This window comes from Nelusetta ayraudi, unplaced genomic scaffold (assembly GCF_046127955.1).
Source record: "Nelusetta ayraudi isolate G7.1 ecotype Tasmania unplaced genomic scaffold, CSIRO-AGI_Nayr_v1 ptg000016l, whole genome shotgun sequence".
NCBI lineage: Eukaryota > Metazoa > Chordata > Actinopteri > Tetraodontiformes > Monacanthidae > Nelusetta > Nelusetta ayraudi.
The window spans coordinates 638,954-653,258 of NW_027466066.1; the positions used below are offsets into that span (position 1 = coordinate 638,954).

The 14,305-nt window shown below is 47.5% G+C and overlaps 1 protein-coding gene across 5 annotated transcripts in view; it reads left to right on the forward strand.

The window, feature by feature from the left end:
• Positions 1-14,305, forward strand: part of hoxb3a (homeobox B3a) — a 57,334-nt gene that overhangs the window by 21,487 nt on the left and 21,542 nt on the right. The window contains exon 1 of one of the 5 annotated variants that reach the window (XM_076023648.1): positions 3,563-3,717. The exons of 3 other annotated variants lie outside the window; for them this stretch is intronic. The gene's annotated coding sequence lies outside the window, so the exon portion shown is untranslated. Of the gene's footprint in view, positions 1-3,562; positions 3,718-10,515; positions 10,651-14,305 lie in introns of those variants that run through there. One more of the 5 variants, XM_076023653.1, reaches the window with a different exon arrangement.

Genomic DNA, 14,305 nt, shown 5'->3' on the forward strand with positions numbered 1-14,305 from the left:
CATTTGAATATTTAGCATAGGAAGGGAACAGCGGTCGCAACTAAAACATACAAAATAATCCACCAGTATTTTCTTTCTAAATATGTAAAAGTGACAAAGCAAGACAGATTTGGAAAGAATTAAACGTGCTCAGTGATCTAAAAAAAAAAAAAAAAAAAAGGAAAGAAAAGCAAATTTTCACTTTCAGATTTTGGGACGCACTAAACGATCCGGAGGTTCGACGTGAAGGCAAAAATAAATATGAGACATATTGAGCGTCATTGATCCGCACTGTAGCTCAGCGGGCTCTCGCCAGCTTTCTATAAATATAAAAATAATAACAATAGTGAGGCAGGTTGAACATCGCTCTGCGGTCATTGATCCTGTCAAGTCTGACAACACGGCGGCCTATTAAACACTTCTACGAACTGTAAAGTCGTCATATTTCAAACGCGGCTCTGTTATCAATCACGCGCCCAGCTAATCATAATAAGGATGATAATTCAACAGCGACCCGTACATACAGAGACCCACTTAAAATAAGCCACTTCACCCTGACATTATTTTTCCATTTGGAAATGATTCAACTGCGACTGATTCCATCCGTTATTATTATTAATAGAAAAGTTTACGAGATAATGTAAGCGTAAAGCGAAGAGGTGACTGAGGTGTCGTCGTGACAGCGGGCCGGGAGACGTCTGAGCTGCGGGCCGCCAACAGGGGGAAGACCTCACGGCGCGCCGGGCAGAGGAATATTTTTCAAAAAGCGCTTGTGCGCGTCCTGCCACGGAGAGACAGATTTACGAGCCCCGGTATAAAAATAAAAAAAAAAGAAAGAAAAAAGGCGAAATGTCGGGGCTTGCTGAATCAATCTCTTTCCTTCTCTCTCACTGTCCGTTACCTCTACAGAGCTCCCACATAGAGTCACAACTGGTTACAGTATAATAACAAAAACAACACCACCGGGCTGGATCGCTCACCAAACACCGCTGCATTTGAATCATCTCTACTCGGCCCAATTCATCCCCGCTTAATCACGTAGCGGACACTTTAATTTTACGGCCATTGTACATTTGAACAAAGAGACATTTTCAGTTGGCCTCTCTTTAATTCAGACTCGTGTTAATCATTAACGAGGGATGGGGAGAGGGGGGGGGGGATCTACCTGTCTTCATCTATCACGGAGCAAGGCAGCGAAGAAGCCCCAAAGAATTCCCAATATCACTCTAATAAGCAGCACTTTTACACTCCGTTATCACATGTTAAAACAACGCCGCGGCTGAGTCATCATTCACACATTCGCACCAATTTTAAAAAAAATCATGGAAAAAATATATAATATTATTAGAATCGTGCAACAATTAAAATACAAAAATATTTGTTTACCACCGCGGATTACTTTGCGTTTAGTTTCTCTCGCCGTGACTTTGACCATTAAATGCGCAAGCAGCTGATGCAAATGCAGGAGGCCGGCAGCCGGTTTTGCATGATGGAGCGCTTCGGTTCAAATAGCAAAACAAAACAAAACAAAACAAAAAAAAAGAAAGGCTTTTAACATGTGCACAGTTCCAGCGCTGGCTGCGCACGGCATTAATTTGCGGTTCGCTGACGAGCCTGCACGCATCATAATTCGGATGTTTGGACGAGTGCGTGCAAGCTGCTGCGCCAATGTGAGCAGCGGCGCTGCCGCATTGTCGTCGTGCAGGCAGGGGCCCATACAGAGTCTCCGCCGCCGCTACTTATCTCAGCTGTTGTTTCACACTGTGGCTGCTATAATTTATGGTCGTCATTACAGACGCCATCATCGCCGCCGCAAATGTTTGATTTCAATCTTGTTGTGGGTTAAAAAAAACAACCTCGCCGAGAGGAAGGCGCTCGAGAATAAATAAAGAAATTTAGCGGATCGGGAGGGGATCCAGCGCTTTGAAAAGAGCGGCGCTGCTTTTATAATGTTCCAAAAAAAAAAAACGAGGAATAAAAAAAAATCACCATCAAGTGTTTCAGTGACGATACAGGATTTTTTTTTTTTACTGCTCTGGTTTATTGATATTGTCTTGTTCTGAGTTTTTGCTTTTAAACTCGTTCCAACGATTTCTGACGCGTAATTGCGTCAGATATTCCATTTTATTCGTCACTCAGCGGGGTGAAATATCATCGTTAACGACTACAAAGACACAACAACAAACAAGCAAAGAAACAAACAGGGTGGGAGACTGTGGCTTTGTTTGCTGCGCGCACACGCTCATCCCATGTTGTTGTGACGCGCGGCCCTATTGTTTGACCTTGAAGCGCTTCCTCCAGCTTAGAGGTTCGCTCACTCTCTCTCTCTCCTTCCAGCCGCAACACTTTCTTCTCCACTCCAGCCACCAGGCTGCCATTGTTCTCCTGCGGGAAAGCTCGACTCGTGACACCGGGAGAGCGAGCGCCAGAAATATTCCGACGTCCTATTGTTGTTGCCCTCCGTGGCCTCGCAACGGGGTTTTTTTTGTCTCTCCCGATGATGCCTCTCTCTCCCTCTCTGTCTTTGTCTCCCAAACCGAGTCTCCCGGATAGATTCCTAATAAATTGGTCCACCTCATTTCGACTAAACGAATCAAAGCTGGCAAGCCAGCCACCGGTTAAAACTTAGACGAATAAAATAATCGATCAGCTCAGTTTCCGAGCATTTTTTCCGCCTCTGATTCTATCGGTTAAAGAAAGTCTGTGGACATCTTTAAAAAAAATTAAATAAATAAAAATCGGTAACTAATTGTGCAAAAAATGAAAATGTGCTGCCACATATTTTGATTTTATTTCGTTCCTGCTGTCCTTTCAGACGCTTAAACATTCAGTTTAACTCCAGGTGAAACATAAAACGCTTGACGCGTCTCCTCTTGTGCTGAAAAATAACGACAGGAGCGACACAGAAGAGGAGTTTCCCTCCTCGGTCGACAGACTAACGGCGCGCGGAGAGAGACGTGACAGTGAGCAATACGGCTCAAACTGTGCGGGGCGTGCGCTCATTTTTTTTTAAAGAAAGAAAAAACAAAAAAAAACGAAACCTGGTGGGTGACGATCATATTTTACAGTTCTCTCCCCCGAGCATCCGTCACACGGGGCCTTAGACCTCCACCTGCTCCACCTCACACTTTACGGCAAATACACAGGTTAACGCGACAGTCGGCTGAGAAGTGAAGCTGCTGCTGCCCGCGCTTAATCATGCGTTTTGTTTATTGTTATTTGTTTGTACTTTTTTTTTTTAATCATCGCACAACAGTATTGTGAGAGGCCCCACGAGCGCAGAGGTGCCCCCCACACCACACACACACACCACTCCCCCGTCACGCGATTCATTAAATAATGCATCGCAGAATAGATACGCGCTCGTCAGAAAAATGTATGTAAGACTCGGTTGCTTTTGCCTCCGTGCGTGTGTGTGTGTGTGTGTGTGTGTGTGTGTGTGCGCGTGTGACGTGGAAAAGTGTGTGTCCTTTCAGTAGAGGAGAGGGGGGGTGAAGGAGGAGAAAAAAAAGGAAAACACACACTCGCGAGCCCCCCTATAGCAGCGAGGGAGGAAGGAGAGGGAGGAAGATAGAGGGGGAGAAGAAGAGGGGACGCCGAGGAGAGAGAGAGAGCGAGAGAGAGAGAGAGAGAAGGGGGGAGTGAGTGAGTGAGTGAGTGAGGGAGAGAAAAGAGAGAAGGAGGCTGCAATAAAACAAATTTGGACGTGCGCGCGTCTTGCGGGTCGCTGTGGACACTGTGAGTATTGCGGAAGCGGAGCGGCGGGGGGACTGCATGGGGGGAAACCGCGCGGCTCCTTCTCCTCCTTCTTCTCCTCCTTATACTACAACTACTACTACTACTACTACTACTTCCCTCCTCCTCCTCTTCTTCTTCGCCTGCTTCCTGCTCGTCGCAGCCCTCCCACTGAATCGAATCACGAGCTATTTTTAAAAAGCTGGCTGCTGGTAAATATGTCTCCCGACTTAATATCCACCCATCACGCCATCATCGTGCATGTTGTGGTGCCGCGGTGTTGTTTACACGTCGCCCTTACCACCACCACCCCACCACCACCGCCACCCATCACCATCATCATCATCAGCCATTGTTTTTAGCGGGTTGCTGCTGAGAGAGAGAGAGAGAGAGAGAGAGAGAGAGAGAGAGAGAGAGAGAGAGAGCTAAAGAGAGAGAGCGAGAGCGAGCGCGCGCTCGCCGGTGGCTGTTTATGTTTTAAGAAGCACTTGGATATTCTCCTCCATCTTTCTCCCATCATCTCGCGTCTGCCTCTACATCTCTCTCTATCCATCCCTCCCTCTCCCCCTCCTCCCCCTCCTGCTCTCCCTCCACCAGCTACTTCTCTTGATTTATAGTGAGGCGGGGTGTCAGCGCGCGGCGGCGGCCGCCGCGGCTGCCATTGTGCGTTTGTGAGAGAGTGCTGTTGTTTAAGCTGCTGCCCGCGATAAATCATAGCTTTTTTCTCTTCCGAGTATGTGTGTGGGGGGGAAGGGGGTGTGTGTGAAAAAAAATGACGGTCGATGGACCGACGTTGATGCACCGGAACGAGGAAGAAGGAGCACGAGGAGGAGGAGGAGGAAAAGGCAGGACGAGATTCTCGCCGCTGCCGGTTTTCCTGTTCTCGCTCTTCCGGCTTGCTGAGTCTCCCTTCCTCTCCCCCGTTCATGCACACACACACACACACACACACACACACACACACACACACACACACACACACACACACACACACACACACACACACAGTTATTAGTCAGGGCTGTTATTTTCCAGCTCGCCGTGGCTTGGCGGCGTGGCTCCGAGCTCTTGAGCGACTGCGGCGACCAATTAACGGGAGATTTGTTAAATTTTCGCGCACCGGGCGCCGCCACGAGAGCTCATAAAACGGTGCCGGCGGCGGCCAGGGGCGGGAAAAAAAAAAGCTCGCGAGTCTGGCCGGGAGGGAGGTGTGAGAGAATTCAAGTAGCTCAGCCAAAAGAAGTGGTGGAGGGCGGTGTAGGGGTGTGTGGAGGTGGAGAGCGAAATGACGCCGGCTCGCATGGCTTCCCAAGCACAGTTAGCCGGGGCTAAAGCTACCAGGAATAATCGACTAGGTTTTGGACACACACACACACACACACACACACACACACACACACACACACACACACACACACACACACACACGTAAATGTATAGGCAATAGTTCAGGACTTGTGCTGCTGCTACTTTTCAGTTGGACTTGAACTGACTATATTCTGTGTATGTGGTGAAATGGAGCTATCGGATCGTTAATCAACAGTCGGACTCCATTTTTTTTTGGGGGGGGGGGGTGTCAAGATCGTGAGTTATTCACCGTCACATTTCAGATGTCGTCCTTTACATATTACTTTATTAATGATTTATTTCTCTCTGTAGAGCAGAAGAAAACACATCGCAATATCTCAGTGTGACGCTGCCGTGGTGGTGGGGATGCCCCTTTATTTTGAGCATCTAACTGAAAATGAAGCGGGCTCGTTAGGGATGTAGAGCACAGTAGGGTGGGCCGGAGTAAACATTATTTCCTTCCCTTATCTCGGCAGGGTTGTTTTTGATGCGGGGCCAGGAGAGTGCAGAGTGCAAAGCGAGGGAACCGGGCAGTGAACACAGCATTTCATTGTTGTTGTGGTTGTTTTTCTTTATTGCAAACACACAGAAAGTATCTTGCAAAACGTAAATGCATTTTTATTTTTCCAAAATATAAAAATAATAGCAATCACAACATGGTGGATCGTATGATGTCTAATGGCGAGCGTGTCATCCAGGGAGGAATACGAGCGTGAAGGTTGGACGGCTGGATTGGATGGATGAGCAGGCGTCTCTTTCTACAATTACATTTCCAAGGTTGATCTCCGCCTCCCCTCCCTCCCCCCCTCCTCCGCGTGTCTCCCCACTCGGCCATCACTACCTGTGTAAACCTTAGCGTAACCAAATTAGAGCGGCTCCGCGTCACGTCATAACGGCGGAGGCAGCGATTTTCAAAACGCGTATTCGTGCCGTCCGCCGCCGTGTCAAAAACAATAACCCGCCTCATTTCAGTGGACGGAGGGAGCGAGGTAGAGGAGGGAAAGGGGGGGGGGGTCTGACGGCGTCGCTTCCCCCCCTTTTTTCATATATATTTAAATATATATATATATATATTTCTTTGCTGCCATCTCGGTCCCATATCTGATTTGTCTGACAGGGAAGCGTTGAAAAATAGATTTCCAAACGCCAGCCAGGGCGCGGGGAGGACAGAGGGAGCAGCAAAGAGAGAAAAAAAGGGGGGGAGGGGGATGGGACAGTGTCGCTTTCAAGAATAATCAAATTTCAAGTTTCTGACTTTCAAAAAAAAAATATTAAAAAAAAATAACAAATAGTGCTGCTGGTCGCGCGGCGTGCACAATACGAGGCGAGCGGCTGCGGGTTTATCTTATCTTATCCCGGACATGTGTCCGCTGTTAAGGGTTTGTTTTTCTGGCGAGTGATAGTCCCACATCAAAACCGTTTGGAATAGTTCAAATATTTGAGCCGGTGTTGAGAAATGATATCTCTGCCTGCCTGCCTGCCTGCCTGCCTGCCTGCCTGCCTGGCTGACATCCATTAGAGGTGCGCCTGATGCCGCTGCGAGGCCCGCGCGCCTTCATGCCAGAGAGGCTGTTGGCGCACTATTGTCTGATAGTGGGGGGGGGGGGGGGGGGGAGAAAGAGAGAGAAAAAGCCTGATTGTTGTAAGCGGCTAGTCGGCGTTAATGTGTTACTGCGCTCCTCTGCTCCAAGTAGCAGCGGCCCTTTGTGATGCCGCGAATGTCTAAAGGCTGGGAATTAATGTTTTACACGGAAGAGCCGCAGCAGCACCGAAGGCACAGTTTTCAGTTCGGCGGGGAAAAACCCTACATGAGAAATGTAATATTTGCGATGGAGTGTTTAAGCGGCAGAGAGACACATGCGAATGCGTAAAAACCGGAAAGCAGACCGGTTTAGGCTGAAAGATAAACGGTTCTAGCGTTGTTGTTGTTTTGCCTCGATTTATTAGGCAGGTCAAAGACAAGGTTGGTACAAACCCACGCGTCTGACCGACACGCTCGCACTGAAAGCGAGTGAGTGGGCAGGCAGGCGGACACGACTTGACACAAGGCGAGTCTTCCTACTCACTGCTGGGCTGCTGGCAGCCATGTTGGCTCGCCACAGGAGCACGAGCCACGGGGAAGGACGAGACAAGCGGTGAAATGAATTTAAAGAGGCGTCCGTTTTGATGTCAGGTTGAAAATAGCAGGTCGACACCTGAAGACGAGTCACGATTTGCTGGATCAAATCAGCGCTATTTTCTGAGAGGAGACGCACAACAGTTAACAGGAGAAATAAAGGAATACGTTTAAGAATTAAATACACGCCGGATTCACGATTCTAAAATTTGAACAGGCAAAAGTACGGCTATTTATACGTGCTTTTACCCGCCTAATAAGAATATTTGTATGTCCAAATGGTAAAGCGTTAAGACACTAGACACTCGTACAATTAAATCTAATTTCATACAATCCCACATTTTACAGTCTAATTTCCCCTACATTTTCCAACCATCGAAAAAAAAAAGAATTAAACCTCTATAAATACGGACAGACCTACAAACACGGTTTGAAGAAAATACGGCGTTGGCTTTATATTTTTAAAAAGTTTCTGACAAAATAATCTCATCCCTTCAAGTGAAAAAATAAAAATAAAACTGTCCCATTTAAAACGTGTACGGAGGAGGAAACCCTCCTTTACAAAAAAAAAAAAATGTCGAGACATAAATCAGAGGAAGCCTCAGCCCCATAAATCTGGAGCTGCTGGACGTTAACGAGCGAAAGATTTAAGTGTGGGGAAAATAATGTCAACAAAGCGCGTCGTCGCGCTTTAAATAAGCGCTAACGAGCAGGTTCCTCTGCTTTGTAAACCTAATAATACCACAGTTTAGTATTATTATTATTATTATTATTATTATTGTTATTATAAATACAACCTGTTTGAAGGCGTGTCTTGTGCTCCTCTGCAGTTCCGGGTCTTTTCCTCGCGCACAGATTACTCATTCAGAAGAAAATTAATTAAGAATAAATAGATAAATAAATAAACAAAAACGAAAAAACACCCTCGTGCTAATTTGTAATGGTCGGCGCGAGGTCAGTGGAACGCGGCGCGGGTGAAAAATGAGACGGTGAAACCGCATCCGCAGCCCTCGAGCTTCTTGCTTTTTTGGTGTCGCTCGAGCCGGCCGGAGAGCAGCGTGCACAGCGGCGATAAGACGGAGCACGCGGAGCCGGAAATGCTTCCACGCGGGAGAGAAAGAGATATTTTTTTCGGTCGCCCTTTCTGCTGTGATGGAGCTGCGCGAGCGAGTGAAACGATCGCGAATCCCTGCCTGCCTGCCTGCCTGCCTTTATCTCCCGTCTTGGGTGCTGCAGCGAGGTATGCGCGTCGCTGCACGGGCACGTCGTGCGTGGGCGGACAACGCAAATAAAGTCTATATTGGTGACAAAAGAAGGATACGGAGGGACGGCGAGCAAAGCCAAGTGCGCGTGTTTGGAGATGAATCGATCTTTTAGGGCCATAACGCAAACAAAACACAGGCCATGTGCTGCAAAACATTAGAGAGAGAGAGAAAGAGAGAGAGCGAGAGAGAAACTACACATAGGGGCAAAATCCAATTTTCGACTTAATTCCATTATTCATAACCGCACAAACAGCAGCTCATTATAATTACTAGTTCTTCTCTTTTGGTATAATTTTAATTGCAAATATGATGAAATTCACACATTTATTCCTCCAAAATAATGTTCTTGTCGTTGACTGGAGCGATTTACGCAGGTCTCGCCCACTGTGGTGGGAAGGCCAGGCATTTTACACGCAGCAGAATGAACTGAATTCGAATTTTGGTTTTGCTTGCGAGTCATTTCATATCGTCACAAAGCGCCGCGATTCATTAGAAAAACTGGGAGACAGCGTCCAGTATTTTCCCGAGTATTATTATTATTATTATTATTGTATTCTCCCCCCCCCCTCCCCCCCATGGGCGGACAAGCCAAACACAGCGGCGAAAAGCGGTTCCTCGTGTGGACGTGCGGGTCAAATCACAGCGGAATTCCTCCTCTTCCTCCCCTTTTCTCACCCTCCTTCCACCTCTTCCTCTCCTCTGATCGCTCCCAGCGTGACTCCATGTAATAACCAACATCTGGCCCTCGCCAGGAAGGACGGAGAGAGAGAGAGAGGGAGAGAGAGAGAGTCGGGTCACGGTGAACCTTGCTAACCTTCCTTGGCGCATCTCACACCACGCACTCCCCTACTGGACTGGAACAAGAACCAGAACACCCCAGCACCCGCACCCTCCCACCTCCTCCATCCACTCCTCCGGGACTCGCGGCCCGTCAAACGTCAATCCGCGGTCCGGTTCAGGAACAGTTCACGTTGTCTCAATCCGGCCAAACGGGGGCAAAGACACAGCAGCAGCAGGGGTGGACAAACACGGGGGCGAAGAGATCGAAATGAAGGGGTGGTGGTCCGCGTGACACAAAATAATAACGATAAATTGCATATCGGAAGGAAATGATTGGCTCCTTGAGGAGTTGTTGGGGTTATCGAGGGCATGTTGAGGGGAAGCCACAACAGCGCTGCAAACTGTGCGAGTTCAGCCTTGTATTAAAACAAGTGAACACTCCCTCGGGGATATCATACACTGAAGGGGGTTGAGATTGTTCGTGGAAAAGAAAAAAAAATAGAATTTTCTTTTGGATGAAATGAGAGCCAAAGCAAGATGTTGCGCCCAGGGGGAATAAACGGCGGTGACGCTCCGGCGGCAGGAATCGGGTTTTATTCTGAAGGGGGGGTTCGCTCAGTGGTGCTGGATTTTCGGTGGCCGCTGTACGCCGGTCGAGAGTGCGGAGCTCCAGGCCTGCTGTAAAGGGGGGGAATATCTGCAGCGTAAAAGGCGGAGGAGAAGGAGGTGGGGGGGAGGCTGGGTATGTGTGTGTGTTTCTGGTTTTTTTTTTTGGTGGTGGGGTGGTGGCGGAGGGGGGTGAAGTAGCACCAACCAGCCCCCAGACTGTGCAGATCACCCCCAGCCAGTCTGCGCGCTGTGCAGGCTTGATTTGTGGGAGATTTATGGCGCAGGAGGCTCAATAGGCCGATTTATTTACGGGAGCTCCGAACCCCGATTCTCCTTAAACGCGCCGCGTCTCGTCGATATATATATATTTTTAAATTTACAGCCGACGTAACAACACACCTACAAGCCGTGTAGACGGAAGGGAAGGGAAGGGAGGAAGGAAGGAAAAGGTTTTGAGAAGCAGGGGATTGGGGGTTGGTGGGGGGGATTTTTTTCCCCTCCTCTCTCTCCTCTGTAATTCTGCAGTTATACGTCGCGCGTTTAAAGAGCCCAGCATGGCAGAGAGGAACCCGCGCGTATTGCTGGCCATTTTGCCATCCTAGAAGAAAAAAAAAATAGTCCGGATATTTCCTCCTCTTTTTTTTTTTTTTTTTTTTTTTTTTTTTTTTTTTTTATCTCCAAGGAGGGATTCTCCGCTATCCGTGTCCGTCCGCGTGCAAAAAAAAAACGAAAGAAAAAAAAAATCCCCCCGCAGTGCATCCAGAGGAAGGAAGGAGCTCCAGAAGGAGGAGGAGAGAGAGAGGCGGCGGCAGAGCGCAGGTAAGGTGCGTGCGTCCCACGCGCTGTCCCCGGTGTATGTTCGCGAGGCATCTTTTCCCCCCACGCGCTCCCCGTCGGCTCGACGTGCCCATTAATTATCTGTTGCTGCGACTGCGGTCTCTCTCTCGCTCGCTCGAACTGTGCTCTCAGGCATCCGGGGTGTTGCCCGCGTATGAGCGCGCAAAACTTTTTTTCCCCTCCACTCACCCCCCCCCCCCCCCTCTCCTTCCCTCTCCTCTCTCTGATTGTGTCTGGGCGTGCGCGCCCCCGTTATGTGCGCGTGATATAGATGCCACCCTCCCACCCAAGGGGGACGCTCGGCCCACGCTGTCCTTATCTGGGAAAAAAAAGTCTATCTTTGTTGTGCGAGCAGCTGATAACCGGCTGCTTATAGATCAGGTGTGGGCAAACTACGGCCCGGGGACCGTATGCGGCCCTTTAAGCCTTTTAATCAGGTCCATCCAACTTGAAGAAATTTAATTTGATAGTAAGTAGGTCATAAAATCGAGTATTTCATCAATTTTGTCAGTGTTTTAAGAGTCATTTCAATAAAGAGCTAAATACCTTCAAAGAGAGATATTTTGTTAGAACGCTTTTGTTCATTTTTAATTGAAAATAAAGCACATGTTTTCTTTTTCTTTTTTTTTTTTTTTTTACCAATCCCACTATATTTTTTTATCCTATGAGTTGGGTCACTAAAAGACTCCATCTGTCTGTTATAGACAAATCTCAGTTTACCCTGTATTGTGTGTGTGTGTGTGTGTGTGTGTGTGTGTATCTTTGTGCCTGGGTCACAGACGGCAGATCGAGTAGTTGTGAATGGAAGGGGGGGGGCAGCGGTGTGAAGGCTATAGGTGCGTAGAGAAAGAAGATGCGCGCAGACGCGAGGTGATTTATGACGGTGTGAACAGATTGCTCACTCCTGGAGCCCCTCCCCCCTCCCACACACGCACACCTTTTCTCTCTCTTTCTCCCCTCCTGTCTGCAAATTGTCACCTCCTTCCGCGCTCGCCAAACACACAACAAACTCACAAATGGGCCCAACAAAAACAGGAGCGCCGCCACGGCCAGGTAAAGGCTGTGAGGCAGAGGTAAAGAGGGAGGGAGGTGTTTAAAAACATCTCAGTGAGGTGGAAACGTTAAAACATTAAACTTCAGCCGTCATCACCTCCATCCAGCCCCCTTTGTGGGCCAAAGGTGTGTGTGCGTGTGTTTGGGCTTCTGTTCCATTCAATAGGATTGAGGATTTAGGAGGCATGAATGAAACTGTGAATGACTCCGTGGTGAGTCTGGTAGGATTATTCTTTTATCCGTGTGAATGTTTTTCAGTGTATTTTTAACGTTTTTAATTTTTAAAGCTGTGTTGAAAAATTTCTGTTTTTTTTACTGAAAATCAGACAATGCTATTTCTATCCATCTGTCCATCTATTCTTTTTCCAAAACACAGCAAAAACATATTGAATATATTGGAATATATTTTGCGGACATCAGTGAAGTTTATTGTTTTTATATTAGGAGGCAGTTTAATATCTAAAAATCAGCTGTTAAGCCCCTCATGACTGCGTTAATATTATATTTTACCTTAACACAGTTCTATCAGACAGCTTTAAATATGGCACCTATGATGGTGTAGCGTTATCACAGGATGGACACATAAATACATTGTTAATCTAGCCCAAATTTTTTTTTTCACATTTCATTATTTTCACAATCAAGTTAACACAAAAAAGTCGTAAATAATAATAATAATAATAAGTAAAATTGAATCCACGAGACAAGAATAATCAAGAGCTTTCAAATTTAGCACCACAATGGATTTGGAGTCTTTGTGCGCCGTGGCCCACATACAGGAAGCTGCTTGTTTCGTTTGGATTCGTTTCAGGGGACTAATCAGCTCGTTCTAATTTCTTCTTAATCCCCTCCAGCAGCCGCCGCCCCCTCTGCCATGTCAAGTCGTACCCGAGCACATCCCCCCCAGATGCTCGTCTGACCTCGGCGGTTTTCTTATTTTTAATTCAGTTCCGGGTTGGCCGAGGCATTGGAGTCACGCAAAAAAAATAAAAATAAATAAATAAATAAATAAATAAAAAGCCACAGCGGCTCAGGTCACTATACTGTCTAATTGATTTTTTCATACATCACTGACAAACTAAAGGCAAAATACTAATCGGAGCAAAATAGCGGGGGCGAGGCGGCCCGGTGTATAAAGGCTGACAGCTCTGGCCCAGATCCATACGGCCACTTTCTGCGGCTCCGAGCGCCTTTATAGCAGGCCTGTCCGCCGTTTGGCCGAGTGGCCCCGATTAAATTACAATCACCGGCTCCCTCTCTCTACCGATCCCTGTGTGTCTGGGCGGAAGAGCGCGTTGTTAGCAACTGGATACGAGCCCGTCTGGGCAGCGCAGGTTGTCCGACACTCGGCGTTACAAGGCCTCAGAGCGATTTGACAACAGCCGTACACAAAAGATCATCCGTCTGATGGCTGCGCCAAACCACAATTTGACTACAGGTCAGATACTGGCTGGGTGCAGTACATTTGACTTCCACTGCTGATGAGGCCCAGACTGTAAAACGTGGTAGCATAAAAAAGAAAGTTATATTGAAAACCCTGAGAATGGTAATCTGTGTTTTCTGGAGTCCCACATGATCTGGCGGCACCATAAAAATCCTGAGCAGATTCAGTTTGAGCTACTTGAAGTTCATGGTGACACAATGTGGCAGCCTCCGTACAAAATTGGACCACAGTCTGTAGGTCGACATAAATTGTCGTCATTAGGAAGCAAATAAAGTTATGTATCGAATAAACATGCATGTTTTTCCCATTTCGGATCGTTACAATGTTACACACTGGGCCTTTAAACTTACAACAGTTCCATACAAGACTTTGTTTATCCAACGTTTTCCCATTTCAGAGCGTTACAATGTTACACACTGGGCCTTTAAACGAGGCAATAGTTGCACACAAGTGACTAGTAACATTCCGCCCCTGAATTCGTCGCCACAAACCACTTTAAAGTAAATGCCGAGGAAAGAGGAATTTTCCTAAACGACGCCGTACAACCCGGCTCACCATTTTCAAGCGACTTTCAGAGATCCAAACTCTCACAAACGACAATCCTCCCCTAAAAAACACATTTTCTAAATTGCTTGCTTGCAAGCGTCAAAATAATCTAAAAAGAAAAAAAAAATCAAATAAAAAAAATTCCCCCTCAACAAACCTTCCCTTTCATGATCTCCATCGACCGCTCGGAGCGCACAAAATGCACGCACCAGCAATCACATCCATCCCAGCTCGCTCAGGATGGTGAGCATGGCACTTTTTCCCCCCCTCCGTGGTGCCGGGAGCACCGAGGGCGAGCCGACCCCCACGACTACCTTCATCACGCTCACTTGTTCCGCCGCCGCCGCCGCCGCCATGCGTCAAGGCTCCCTTTGAGCTGGAGGTTAAAGATTACCATCTCTGATAAAGATTAACTCTCTGTCAAAGGAAAGGCGCTGATGACATGAGTTTCTACTCCCAGGCTCTGGGCAACTCAGGCAAAGGCTGTTTTTTTCGGGGGGTAGATTTGGTCGAGGGTGGAAACCGAGCTAAAAACTGGTTCAAAGGATAACGAGGGCGGAAAAAAATGGGACTAATGCTGAGGTTTGATGTTTA